The sequence below is a fragment of the Myxocyprinus asiaticus genome, chromosome 46 (genome assembly GCF_019703515.2).
Source record: "Myxocyprinus asiaticus isolate MX2 ecotype Aquarium Trade chromosome 46, UBuf_Myxa_2, whole genome shotgun sequence".
NCBI lineage: Eukaryota > Metazoa > Chordata > Actinopteri > Cypriniformes > Catostomidae > Myxocyprinus > Myxocyprinus asiaticus.
The window spans coordinates 5,221,492-5,237,032 of record NC_059389.1 but is presented as its reverse complement, the minus strand read 5'-3'; the positions used below and the strand labels follow the sequence as shown (position 1 = coordinate 5,237,032).

At 38.4% G+C, this 15,541-nt stretch overlaps 1 protein-coding gene across 1 annotated transcript in view; it reads right to left on the bottom strand.

Annotated features, from left to right (window-relative positions):
* LOC127436245 (plexin-B2-like) overlaps positions 1-15,541 on the bottom strand; it is a 223,914-nt gene that overhangs the window by 79,934 nt on the left and 128,439 nt on the right. The window lies entirely within an intron of this gene.

Here is a 15,541-nt window from a genome sequence, read left to right as displayed (position 1 = left end):
CACTGGCTGCTAAATAAATAAATAAATAAATAAATAAATGTATTTATTGTTAACATCAACCATCAGAATGGGGAAAAATGTGATCTCAGTGACTTGGACCATGGCATGATTGTTGGTGCCGGACGGGCTGGTTTGAGTATTTTTGTAACTGCTGATCTCCTGGGATTTTCACGCACAACAGTCCCTAGAATTGACTCAGAATGGTGCCAAAAACAAAAAACATCCAGTGAGTGGCAGTTCTGTGGACAGAAACACTTTGTTGATGAGAGAGGTCAACGGAGAATGGCCAGACTGGTTCGAGCTGACAGAAATTCACATATACATATACAGTATAATTAATTTACTTGCATAGTCTAACAAATAATTTATCTGCATAAAGCAAATTGCAAAGGATGAGTCATTAATTGTACTGTAAAGCTAATGACTCCCAATCATTTCCTGTCTATGTTATGCCAATGTTGTATATTTCCTGTCAATAAAACTGTTAGAAAAGGCCAAAAATAAATTCTCACATTGCTATGAAAAAGAGCCACAGTGGAACTGCCATTCCGTTTCAACTGACTTTATGGATGCAAAGCTACATCATTAGAAACAATAAGGTGTGTAATAGATTTCACTATGGCGTTATAATGATAGCAATCGTTCGACAGAGAGAAGTGAAAAGGTAATGAGAAATTGGAGGGAGAGAGAGGGGCATATAAAGGATAGACGTATAATCAAATGGGATTGGCGAGGAATTCTCCATCGTTCCATTTTTAATCTTGTTTGGTCCTGGCCAGCTGTGTCCAGGGAGTCTACCCACACACACACACACACACACACACACACACACACACACACACACACACACACACACGGTGTCCCTGTGGATTCAGGCCCGGCCAGAAGACCATGCTGGAGATAATCCCAATATGGAGTGTGTGAGTGTGAGAGTGTGTGTGTGTGTGTACAGGAACACAGCTGGCAATGGTGTTGAGTGGAACAATAAACAGACAGATGAACTCTCACACACACATATTTTTGCCACAGTTTAGTCCTCAGGCCAGTTTGCTAGTGGCTCTCACCACTGTCCTGGTCGCCATTGCAAACCACTTGTGCGCTCAGGCAAATTAAAATAAATGAAGAGGGGATCGGGATAATCACTCATGTGGAAATTCAATGGAGACCGTGACAAGAGCTTCCGAGCGCTGTTCCAGACCCATTTAGATCACAGGAGTGGTGTGAATGCCCCTATGTTTATATTTCTAAGAGATATAAGAGCATGTGATCTTTATTTCCTTGAGCAAAGAACAGGTTCATGTAGTTAGACTGGTAGAGCGTGGCATGGTTGTGGGTTTGAGGATTAGTTGAAACAAAAAAATCTAAATTCTGTCACTATTTTACATACTGTCATATTGTTCCAAACTCGTACGACATTCTTTCTTCCGTGGAACAAAAGAAGATGTTAGGCAGAATGTTAGCCTCAGTCATCATTCACTTTTATTGTAAGGACAAAAAGAACAGTGACAACATTCTTCAAAATTTCCCATCTTGTATTAAACGGAAAAAAGAAAGTCATATGGTTTAGCAAATGACAAATAAGAGTGAGTGAAAGACAATTTTAATTTCGGAGTGAACTGTCCCTTTTATTGTTAGGTTAAGAGTTGGGTTTAGGGATGCGGTTAGTTAGGATTAGGGCTAGAGTTTAGTTTAATAAAAGGTCTGGGTGGATTGGGGACGAAGCTTTGCTTTGTGAATGGTAGAATATTGCTACTAAGTACAACTCTTCCATTTCATAAGAGCAATGACAATCCTGGTTTCAATGATATAGCCACCTAAAATGATCAAGGTACCTGAAGACTATAAAATGAGAGAGATTTCAATCCACTTTTACAAATGAAATTTGAGAAAATAAGCCCATCTGAGACCTTAACTACCTTTGTTGTGTTGGCAATGCTTTAAAAAGTGGTAGAATTTCCCACATGAATAAATAGCTCAGTATGCCTGTTTTGATAATACACACTATCCATTCATATCACGTGTAAAATAAAATTTTGTAAGGGCTCAGACAGGCTTGGGTGACATCAAAGCCTGGCTTAGCTGACACGCTACAGTTAGAATCTCTCACACTTGCTATCGACGCTCAAACCCAGCTCAGATAACCGCACCCGCTCTCATTCCAAACCATTTAAATCTTCGCAACCTTCTACTTATAATTACACTTGCCCTGAACACACAAACACCACCCAGATTATCACCTGGGCCATCAGACAGCTCATCCAAGCCCTGGTTCTGAAAAGGTCTGCTTCCAAAATCATCATACATCCACTCTGGCTTGGGGTGACCGATGCATCAGAAGGCCAAGCTGCACAAACATTCATTTTCAATTCGGGTCCAAATGGAAACTGATGATTCAATCGTAAAATGAAACTCTGGATGGAGTTCTTTGGCGGGAATTGACTCTCGCTATCGGTGTCCTGCTCCGCTGAGTAAAGCCAATTTCAATGCACCTCTAGACCCATGAAGAGACGAGTGAGTGATGGAGAGAGAGAGAGAGGTGGTCAACATCTAACACTTTACTTTAAAATATTCCAAAATGAGACATCTCGCAAATACTACAAAAAGCTCTAGTTTTCCTCTGGTATTAATTAGCATAAGTTAAGTACAAATCAAATAAATTACAAAAAAGCCATAAAAATATCATAAAATTAGTCCATATGACTTTTGTGCTATATTCCAAATATTCAGAAGCCATACGATAGCTTTGCATGATGAACAGACAGAAATTATACTAGATTTTTTTTTCTCCCCTTTCTCCCCAATTTGGAATGTCCAATTCCCAATGCGCTCTAAGTCTGAGACCGTTAATCCACGCATTTTATCACGTGGCAGGTTGAGCGCGTTACCGTGGAGACGTAGCGCGTGTGGAGGCCCACGCTATTCTCCGTGGCATCCATGCACAACTCACCACGTGCCCCACCGAGAGCAAGAACCACATTATAGCGACCACGAGGAGGTTACCACATGTGACTCTACCTTCCCTAGCAACCGGGCCAATTTGGTTGCTTAGGAGACCTGGCTGTAGTCACTCAGCACGCCCTGGATTCGAACTCGTGACTCCAGGGGTGGTAGTCAGCGTCTTTACTTGCTGAGCTACCCAGGCCCCCTTGTACTCGTATTTTTGAAAATATTCCCCTTTGCTGTAGCTCTCAAATCAAATATGCCATTTTTGTCACTGATTTCAATGATTGCTGGTCATATGACATGCGACAACCAATGGCATTTCAGTCATGACAACTCTCAGAAAGATTAGCATGTTAATGTGGGTATGATATATTGATAGGATATTGGTCTTGGCTGTAGATCTGCTACATACTGCTGCACAATTAGAGAAACATACAATCCCCATTTAGCAGATCTAGCCATGTGAAGCTGGGAGGAGGGTTTCAGAGAAAAAAGCTCTTGCAACGCACTATAGGGAAACTGGCTTATCTGCAAAACTAAGTAATTTAAAATGTTAGACAAAGGGAGAGAGTACACAAGTTGATTGGCAACATGGTTACATGTCACTAGAGCACAACAGTCTGGTTCCAAAAGTAATAATCCCATTAATTTATCCAATAGACTAATTGATTTTCAACTATAACTTATAAACCTTTAAAGACAAACCTACTGTGAGCTACGAGGTTGTTCGTCGATTGTATATGCTTCCGTTGAGGCCATCCGTTCGTGTTATTTCAACTTCATTGTTTAAAAATAGTGTTTGATAGCGGGATTCATGGTAAACAAAAACTACATTACCCATGGTACAGCAGAGAAAGATCCACCAATCAGAGAACCGTGGCTAACGAAACCCGTGAAAACATGCCTTGGAGCAACCGCCCACTCCCATGATGCACTGTGAATGACGAAACAGAGTCGTTCTCCCTTCACCCTTAAACTACTTATATATTTGTACATATCGGAATATTTTGCAATAAACGTAAAATTGTTTCTATACTTCTAATCAACAACCTAAAATCAATAGTTTTATATATTCCCATTGTTTTTTTTATTCAATGACATCATTTGCAAAGCTTTATGGGATTGTAGTTTGTACCCTCATGAAAGACGGTAAGTACACAGTTTTGTATCGTTGTTTTATGTCCAATTTTCAAACACATTTTTGCCTCAAAACGAAATTTGTGATTCTCTGCGGAGGTGGTTGGTTTGGTTCATGGCTTACGACTCTTTTAAGAAGGATTTTATAAAAAGTCTATGGAAGGAATGAATGGGGAAAATGCTTCCAGAACCCAGTTGAAATAGTGGGCGGGCACTGTTGTGCTCTATTGACCAATCAGCTTACACCTTGCGAGCCGATTGGCTTAACATTTCACATGTGAGCGAGCCAATTGGCTATAAGATAACGAGTTTAAAGAACCAGTCAGCTTGCGCAATGTAGAGTTTCATGCCTGAACTTCAGTCATTTATGGTGCTTTCACATCATGTCAAATTTGCTGTAATTACAAGATGGCAACTCTGAGATTCTATTAGAAGCTGTACACATCTTGGGACCTCAGAATTTGTGTTTCTGTGGCAACACTTATAACAGCAAAACGGCTTTGTTGTTGGTAACAGCAGAACATTTGGAAATATGCTGCATTTTTGTCATTTTGGAGTTAAACAGACCTAGTACCCATTCACTTTCATTATATGAAATAAAACAACAAAAAAAAAAAACAGCCAGGTTATTGTAAAAATTGTCGCACTATTGTTATAGCGAGATGTTAAGCAGCAAAAATCATCCACAAAGGTTCTTGAGATGCTAACAGACTCTATAACAGAGCAGGAAGACGGTTACTTCAAGCAAAAATTGTTTTAATTGATGCTCATCATAAGAGAGAGGTGTCTGTCTGTTAAATCTCCACAGCACTGAAAGAGAGAGAGAGAGAGAGAGAGAGAGAGAGAGAGAGAGAGAGAGAGTGAGAGAGAGAGTCAGAGGTGTGCTTAAAGTATTCAGATAAATAACAGTGCTCCGCTAATCTCCTCATTTGTCCTCTCTCACTGAGGTGATCAAACCTGTATAATCCGTAATGGAGCTTGGTTAAGGAGAGAATCAGTCTAAGTACCCTTTTTAAGAGAATTCAGTGGCGTAAATAAGTTAGAGAGCCTTGTGGCAAGGGCATAGGGTGAAGGGTATGAAATTTTAATGCGCTGTGGGGAGACAGCACATGGTGATTTTATGGCGGGAGTTAGCATTAGCTTCCACCAGAGATATTTTTAGATAAGGTTTTCATCTCCCAAATGATCTAAGTAGGGGTTTTCCGAAATCACACAAATGCTTTTTCAAGAAATCTACGGACAGGGACATTTCTTTTGTACTAAACATAAGCAGAGTACTAAGACAGTTATGGTAAATATCAAAATAGCATGATATTGCCACTACACCACGCTGTGTGAATATGTACATTATTTGATAAGTGTTGAACTGAGTTTGGCTAACACGCTAAAGCTAGCGACAACGCATCATGTGCGTTTGAAACATCACTTCAGTCAGCTATTAAAAGGCAAATGCTTCCGTGTAGTAAAAAAACATTAGTGTTACATTTGGGACGCTACTACACTTTGAAAATGTATGCACTACATGGCTGACCATGTCTCCCCAACTGGACCAGCTGACAAGTGCCCTAAACCCCTCTAAAACCAGCAGAAAAACTAGACCAGTAGCAATAGCAAGAGAAATGTACATACATTCTTGTCAGTATTGAATGAATTATATATTTTAATCCTCTTGCGACCCAGCGTACACATGCGTGGACATTGTATTTTGGCTTCGCTAAACGCAACGCATCATTTAATTTCATTTAAACCGACTGATCTCAGTTCAGGAGAATCTGTGCTGTCAGTAAAGGGTTAAACTTTTGATGCACGTGACAAAACAACATGGTGCCGATCACAGCGGAGTTTGTCTTTGGGAAACACGGTAACAAAACTACATCTGGTAAGAAACCTCATTAAGTTTTTACATTGAAACCTGTTTGAGTCAAAAGATTAGAGTCTCTAGTTTCATCCGATATGACATTTTTTACATTTGAATGATTTATCGCGAAACGTCACGCTGCTAAACGCAATGTACACTAATGTGTACAACAGCACAAGGTTTTCATTAGAAAGCCTATATTTACTGTGCATTTTCACACTGAGAAAAGAAATTTGCTTTTAGAGGTTGTATGTGGAGCTAGGATGAAAATAAGGTGTATTTCGAACTGTTCTGAGACCAGTGCAGACAGACAACACACTGGAAGTTTAGTCATTCACTAAACAGGAAGCAAGGGAGCATCCTACTGTATAGCTTTCCTATGAAACCAAGTGCATTCAATCCAAACTTCCTATCAAGAGTTCAGTTTCAGGCTGCTGATGATGTTTGGACCACTTCAACATGTTTGGCACACATGTACAATACAACCTACTGTACATTCTATCTATACTTTTTATTGTATTGTGTGTATTGTATACTGTACAGTGTATGTTATTATTTGTATATTGTGTTGTGTGTAATTATGTGTATATTAGATTTTAAATTGTGTTGTGTTAATCTGAGGTTTATTGTAAATTGGTATATGTCTCATCACTGTCACGACTGCTATGTTGCTCGGAACTTCACCCAAGAATTTCACACACTATTGCACTTGTGTATATGGTTGTGTGACAATAAAAGTGATTTGATTTGACACATGGGACAATGGTAATCAGTACACTGATTCAGAATTTATAATGTATAATTGTATTTTAACATGTCTGGCAGTGATTGGACGATGCTGGCCATTACTTGTATCAGAATGAATTATGCTAATTTCTGATTAGTAAAATGCTTTAGCACTGGCTATCACTTGATAAGAGAGAATATTGAGATATTCTTGCCAAAGTAGAAAAAAAAAAAACATTGTAACATAAGTCAAATCAAGTCAACTAATTTTTATTTGTATAGTTTTTTTTATTTGTACTTTTCCCAATATACATTGTTCCAAAGCAGCTTTACAGAAAATCGGCTGTAATATCTTTAATGTCTCAAAAACATGAATAACCAACACTCATAGAAACATAATAAACAACTTGATAAAAATAACAAATCTAATTGTTCTAGGTTTTTTTTTTTTTTTTTTTGCATGTTTATTAGGTGCCACTAGCTATAAATCAAAAAGGGAAATGGAAATGCACACAACAGTCACACTCGGGTCTTAGGGGGTTAAAAAAAAAAAAAAAACAATAAGACTATTTTACCCAATATTTGTGTAAGCTAATATTGAGCTAAGTATTTTCAGTCTTTTAAGAGTATCGCATTGTTAGCCTAGAAGAGCGCAAGGAGCACTACTGGTATGATGCACAGAGATGCTGCATATTATAGAGCGCTCCAAATCAGGATTCAAATCAAGGCAGCTCACTACATTTTGGAAAAGAGCTAGAAAGTTCCATTCTTATGGGGACAAGAATGATAAAATACTAAAAAGGATAAATGATCTTTGCAGGTGCTAAATTTGTTAATTGCTTTGACTAAACGCACTTATTACTTCTGTTGGTCATGCTTCACCATTTTAATTATTCACACCAATGCCTAATTAGATGTATCCGTGCAACCAGAGGTGAACACAACCTTCATTAGAGAGCAATCAAAGCGCAGACAGTTTGCTAGATGTGAGGCCTGTTCTTGTAAGCATGTTAGAAGTATAAATCGCTAAGTTTGGTTGCTAGCATATCACAGTTTCTCCACTCTTGAAAAGCACCAGACGCCACTGGTTTGGCAAGAATGGATCAGGATGTAATCAGTATGAGCACAAAGTTTCAGAGAAAATATAAGATCTAATTAAGCAGACGGCAGAACTGCTGATGTAGAACAAGTTATAACCTTTCATATGCTGATGAATATGGATTTCAGGGCACGGACGAGGGCAGCGTTGGATCAGCACACCAACGTAGAGGCCTTTATAAATATCAGCCATGACCAATGCTCATGACCTCAGAACGTGGCAAGGCTCATTCGTGGCTCAACAAAGAAAATGAGGTGCTTGAGACAGTAAAATTTAATAAAACACGGCTAATTAAGTGCGCACATTCAATTTGCTACATTTGTGATATCCAAAATTTCCATGCACTTTTATTCAACTGACTAAGTTTTGCTATAAATAATGGGTATTGTTCAGTCCACATCAATTGATGCAGATCAGAAAACAATGGTTTCTATGACAGTAAGCGGCACAGAAATGCTTGCTTTGAATCAAACTGATATTTTCAGCTCAAACACATACAGTAAACTAAACCGAATCTGAGTTGAGCACAATGTCCTGACCAAACAAACCTAAACTGGCACGTCCTACTGCAAAGTTTCCAATTATGGGGATGAAAAATGGTTGGTGCTGATTGTGCAGCGATCGATCGTAACCTATAAATCTTCTGACCTACATACGGAAAAGCGACAGGGTTAAAAGATCCACTTTCCACACGGCTGATAAACTCCCAAGTCTGATTCAAAAAGTTTAAAAAATCCCAACCAATCAGCCAGACTCATTCTGTGCCACATAATTTGAATTAATATCTTTCTTGTTTTAAGACAAAATAGTTTGCCAAAAGCATAAGACAAATAAGATTAATTTATGATTATTGAATAGTATTATATTGAAGATTATTATATATTCCTTGAAAACAGTTTTGCTTCCAAAAGTACATTTGTATATTGGATATTTTTCCTAGAAAACAATACAAAAATACTGATCAAGAATACATACACACACACACACACATATACATATATATATATATATATATATATATTTTTTTTTTTTTTTTTTTTCTCCAGTGTACAAACAGAAATGCAGTTTAATTACATCATTTTTCATTAGATCACTGTTTAAAGATGGCTATAATAATATTATGAAGGATATTCTTTTATTTACTCAAAGGCTGTTGAGTTAATATGAATAGAGGGAGCTGCATATCGGCGGCAGAGCTAACAAAAATGTTATCTCAAAAGATCAGAAGGCTTAAAATAACGGCTGGTGTGAAGCAAGAATGGCCATAAAACATCTCAGACTATATTAATATAGTTAATTCTCAGTTAATAAGTGAATCAAACCCTTAAATACCCAAAAGATTTGAAATATTTAGAAACAAATCACAAACTATGAAGACAACGTACAACTAAAAAGTAAATTTTCCTATTCAAGGTATGCATATACAGGTGCATCTCAATAAATTAGAATGTTGTGGAAAAGTTCATTTATTTCAGTAATTCAACTCAAATTGTGAAACTCGTGTATTAAATAAATTCAGTGCACACAGACTGAAGTAGTTTAAGTCTTTGGTTCTTTTAATTGTGATGATTTTGGCTCACATTTAACAAAAACCCACCAATTCACTATCTCAAAAAATTAGAATACATCATAAGACCAATAAAAAAAAACATTTTTAGTGAATTGTTGGCCTTCTGGAAAGTATGTTCATTTACTGTATATGTACTCAATACTTGGTAGGGGCTCCTTTTGCTTTAATTACTGCCTCAATTCGGCGTGGCATGGAGGTGATCAGTTTGTGGCACTGCTGAGGTGGTATGGAAGCCCAGGTTTCTTTGACAGTGGCCTTCAGCTCATCTGCATTTTTTGGTCTCTTGTTTCTCATTTTCCTCTTGACAATACCCCATAGATTCTCTATGGTGTTCAGGTCTGGTGAGTTTGCTGGCCAGTCAAGCACACCAACACCATGGTCATTTAACCAACTTTTGGTGCTTTTGGCAGTGTGGGCAGGTGCCAAATCCTGCTGGAAAATGAAATCAGCATCTTTCAAAAGCTGGTCAGTAGAAGGAAGCATGAAGTGCTCCAAAATGTTTTGGTAAACGGGTGCAGTGACTTTGGTTTTCAAAAAACACAATGGACCAACACCAGCAGATGACATTGCACCCCAAATCATCACAGACTGTGGAAACTTAACACTGGACTTCATGCAACTTGGGCTATGAGCTTCTCCACCCTTCCTCCAGACTCTAGGACCTTGGTTTCCAAATGAAATACAAAACTTGCTCTCATCTGAAAAGAGGACTTTGGACCACTGGGCAACAGTCCAGTTCTTCTTCTCCTTAGCCCAGGTAAGACACCTCTGACGTTGTCTGTGGTTCAGGAGTGGCTTAACAAGAGGAATACGACAACTGTAGCCAAATTCCTTGACACGTCTGTGTGTGGTGGCTCTTGATGCCTTGACCCCAGCCTCAGTCCATTCCTTGTGAAGTTCACCCAAATTCTTGAATCGATTTTGCTTGACAATCATAAGGCTGCGGTTCTCTCGGTTGGTTGTGCATCTTTTTCTTCCACACTTTTTCCTTCCACTCAACTTTCTGTTAACATGCTTGGATACAGCACTCTGTGAACAGCCAGCTTCTTTGGCAATGAATGTTTGTGGCTTACCCTCCTTGTGAAGGGTGTCAATGATCGTCTTCTGGAAAACTGTCAGATCAGCAGTCTTCCCCATGATTGTGTAGCCTAATGAACCAAACTGAGAGACCATTTTGAAGGCTCAGGAAACCTTTGCAGGTGTTTTGAGTTGATTAGCTGATTGGCATGTCACCATATTCTAATTTTTTGAGATGGTGAATTGGTGGGTTTTTGTTAAATGTGAGCCAAAATCATCACAATTAAAAGAACCAAAGACTTAAACTACTTCAGTCTGTGTGCACTGAATTTATTTAATACATGAGTTTCACAATTTGAGTTGAATTACTGAAATAAATGAACTTTTCCACGACATTCTAATTTATTGAGATGCACCTGTATGTTTAAACAGTAAACTACATATACATTTGATGTAAACCCCAGGACCTTGGAGGGATAGTTCAACCAAAAATGAAAATTCTCTCATCATTTACTCACCCTCGTGCTATCCCAGATGTGTATGACTTACTTTCTTCTGCTGAACACAAACAAACATTTTAGCAGAATTTCAGCTCTGTAGGTCCTCACAATACAAGTGAATGGTGACCAAAACTTTGTAGCTCCAAAAAGCATATAAAGGCAGCATAAAGTAATCCATACGACTCCAGTGGTTGAATCCATGTCTTTAGAAGCGATATGATAGGTATGGGTGAGAAACAAGTAAATATTTAAGAGCTTTTTTACTAAATATCTCTACTTTCACTTTCTCATTTTGAAAGTGAAAGTGGAGATTTGAAGCAAAAAAAAGATTTAAATATTGTTCAGTTTCTCACCCAAAGTGATTGCATCGCTTCAGAAGACATTTATGAAACCACTGGAGTCATATGGATTACTTTTATGCTGCTTTATTTGATTTTTGGAGCTTTAAAGTTCTGGTCACCATTCACTTGCATTGGTATGGACCTACAGAGCTGAGATATTCTTCTAAAAATCTTTGTTTGTGTTCAGCAGAAGAAAGAATGTCATACACATCTGGGATGGCATGAGGGTGAGTAAATGATGAGAGAATTTTCATTTTTGGGTGAACTATGCTTTGAAAATGTCTCCCGAATAAAGTTCTAAAAACATCTGTTTATACATTTCTGAACCCAAGAGGAACATGCTCACACAAAGTCTTTCAAGTTTTTAGGGCAACTGAGACCCCGTGTTTAAACTCACTCTACTGCAATGGATGCCACTACAAATGCAGCATAATACAACCCTGCCGTGTTTCCCAGCTGGGGCAGAGCAACAAAGATAAAATGTGTGTTTATATCTCAGAATATCATTATAAAAACCTGCGATACAATGGCAGACATCAGGGGATTCTTTACAAAGTTGTGGAAGTTCTCTGAAAGATTTCCACAAACTGTATCCGCCACACTTGGAGAACCTATAATGTTTAGCAGTGGTGTCTCCTGAGGAACTACTGTAGTCACATTGGCACTCAAAATTCATAAATGCAGAAGCGCATGGCACACAGGGCTTGATTTTTAGATGTTTAACCGCTGTTTTTAGCAAATGGAAATCAGGAATTCACATAAAGACTCTGGGCTCCCCCAGGAGCCTGTCAGTTTTTCCGGTTTACTTTCCTCCAAAGATTTCTGGCTCCAACCCAGATAAACCGGAACTCTCTCTCACCGCCCTCACTGGTGGCACGGGACCAACCTGGTCTTATAGAATCACATTATTATACCTATATTTGAGCAAAATGATTTTTATATGTGTCGTTGCATGTATCGTGGCTGTTTCCTGGTGAAATGAACACTAGAGGCACTACAACAACGATTTTTATTCACTTTAACACAAATCATGAGTAAAACGGCAGATTATCAGATCATTAAAACATACTTTTTGCCCTGTTCCTCACACAATGCTATTTTTATGACATCCTAAACACTTTTACTATATCGCCTGACTTGTAAGGCAATATATTTAACGTTTTCATTACATAACCAACTACATTTACTAGCAAAATCAAACTGCGCAGTAGTTCAACTGACAGCGCACTACACTTGTGATGCAAAGGACCAGGATACGAGTCCTAAAGAGCACGCAAGTTGATATGAGAGCCAGTTGTGTCAAAGAATGAGCACAAAATGATGTTGGTGCTTCAGCAATTGCATTTTTCTATAGAGCGTTAACCTTAAAAAAAATCTGTATGTCATTTCCAAACAATTTACCCTATATAACATTTTTTCAAAAGTTAGTGTACTTTTTAACCAAGTCGACAAAAGTAGATGCTTTTGAGAGCATGCTTGAGATGAAATATGAGACAAGCAATGTTTGAAGAAAACATAGAAAAATCAAGGTAAATATCACTTGTGAGCAGAATATTTTTAATGGCGCGTCATTCCAATCAAGCTGTAATTTTGCCAAATTATGCAAAAAGTGTGAAAATAATACTTAATTGTATTTAGAATACATAAAATGTTAGCTATGAAATTAGCCATAGCAAGTCAAAGAAGTCAGACATTTTATAAAAAAAAACCAAAAAAAAAAAAACCCGCAGAATTCTATTAAACGCAATACAATAAAAGATGTGCTGAAAACAACAATTTTGGTGGGACTTGTCATGACTTTCAGACAAAATCTCCAGTGATGCATCTACATACATTGTTGGGCATTGATAGTAGGCAAATAAAAAAAAAAATGAAAAAAAGTGTGAAATTTTTTTTTAACAAGACTACTTTCTAAAAGTGCCCAAAGTTGAAGAAACTATACCAGACACTGAAAGAACCTCTCTCCAAACTCAGGAGGGAAGAACATCATGAATGTTGTTTGCCGGCCCTTTAAATAAAATAAACAGTGATTACTGCCAAAATGGAATTGCGTTCACAAGCATAACGCTCCTGTGGTCCACATGAAAGCTGTTAAAGAAAGCAAGCAGCCAGCTTAGTGAAATTTTGTCTCAAAGATGCTTATGAAGCGTTCTGAAGGCGGCTGACAGCGGCACATTTTAAATCCTCATCTTGCAGCGAGTGAAAAGGCTACATCTGGGGGGGTGGCGGTTTATGTCGCCGCGTAAAATGATGGCAAATGAAGAGGGGAGGGGGATTTGGAGGTGGTAATCTCTGAATTACTGAGTAATACTCATTAAATCGGGAGAATGACTTTGAAATGAGTGTTTGTGGAGAAGCAGGAGGTAAACCTTCTTATTTACTTAAAGGAACAGTTAGTCAAAATTAAACTTCTGTCATTATTTACTCACTCTTATGTTGTTCCAAACCTATGCGTCACGTAAAGCTCTTCATCTGATGGAGGGAATTTATTTTATTCCTTCACAACAAAGTTTTGTGTTCACTCACAACAAAGATTTGCGTTCTCTCACAACAAAGATTTCTGTTCCCTCACAGCAAAGTTTTGCGTTCCCTCACAGCAAAGTTTTGCGTTCCCTCAACAAAAATTTCTGTTCCCTCACAGCAAAGTTTTGCGTTCTCTCACAGCAAAGTTTTGCGTTCCCTCAACAAAAATTTCTGTTCCCTCACAGCAAAGTTTTGCGTTCCCTCACAGCAAAGTTTTGCGTTCTCTCACAACAAAGATTTGCGTTCTCTCACAACAATGATTTCCGTTCACTCACAATGTTTTGCGTTCTCTCACAACAAAGTTTTGCGTTCTCTCACAACAAAAATTTCTGTTCCCTCACAGCAAAGTTTTGCGTTCCCTCACAGCAAAGTTTTGCGTTCCCTCAACAAAAATTTCTGTTCCCTCACAGCAAAGTTTTGCGTTCCCTCACAGCAAAGTTTTGCGTTCCCTCACAGCAAAGTTTTGCGTTCTCTCACAGCAAAGTTTTGCGTTCTCTCACAGCAAAGTTTTGCGTTCTCTCACAACAAAGATTTGCTTTCTCTCACAACAAAGATTTGCGTTCACTCACAACAAAATTTCTGATCACTCACAGCAAAGTTTTGCGTTCCCTCACAACAAAGATTTCCGTTCACTCACAACAATGTTTTGCGTTCTCTCACAACAAAGTTTTGCGTTCTCTCACAACAAAGTTTTCTGTTCCCTCACAGCAAAGTTTTGCGTTCCCTCACAGCAAAGTTTTGCGTTCTCTCACAACAAAGATTTGCGTTCCCTCACAGCAAAGTTTTGCGTTCCCTCACAGCAAAGTTTTGCGTTCCCTCACAGCAAAGTTTTGCGTTCCCTCACAGCAAAGTTTTGCGTTCTCTCACAGCAAAGATTTCCGTTCACTCACAACAATGTTTTGCGTTCTCTCACAACAAAAATTTCTGTTCCCTCACAGCAAAGTTTTGCGTTCCCTCACAGCAAAGTTTTGCGTTCCCTCACAGCAAAGTTTTGCGTTCTCTCACAGCAAAGTTTTGCGTTCCCTCACAGCAAAGTTTTGCGTTCCCTCACAGCAAAGTTTTGCGTTCTCTCACAACAATGTTTTGCGTTCTCTCACAACAAAGTTTTGCGTTCTCTCACAACAAAAATTTCTGTTCCCTCACAGCAAAGTTTTGCGTTCCCTCACAATATTTTTTGAGTTCTCTTACAATAAAGCCCTTGGTATACTTCCATTTTGACGCGAACACTCAGCGTCTGCATACGGTCAAACGCGAGCCTGTAAAAGCATATTTCACATAACTGTGTGTGTATACACAAACGGTGTGCTAAGAGACACCAGACTTTCTCTTCAGGAGTTTAGACTCAAAAGTTGTCTTTATATTCCTTCAGGCTTGAGTTGTACAAATGCAGGTAGTTCCAGACCTCCTCACACATGCGCTCTTAACTTGCACTCCCACTGCTGTTGTTTTTGCCTTCATCTCCTGATGTTAACAGCGAATATCTAGTGCTTCTTCGTGACAACAATGGCTCAGAATGTAAATGTTTTACTAAGTGTTTCTGTAGCTTTACTATAATGAAACCACTGTTAATTTTTTAAAGGGAAAGTTTGTTTGTTTTTGTTGGAAACCATGGTTTTACTACAAATGCCAAAGTTGATCTGGGAACCTATAATAATTGGTAGGGAATGCAAAACTTATTGAGGGAATGCAAACCATAATAATGTAGGGTGGGACTTGATTTTATCCACTGGGAACTGATCATGAAAAGTGGGTGTTACCAACCAGATTGGAGACAGACATGATTGAAGTCTACTAAAACAGACATTATTTTTCTTTTAGAATAACGCA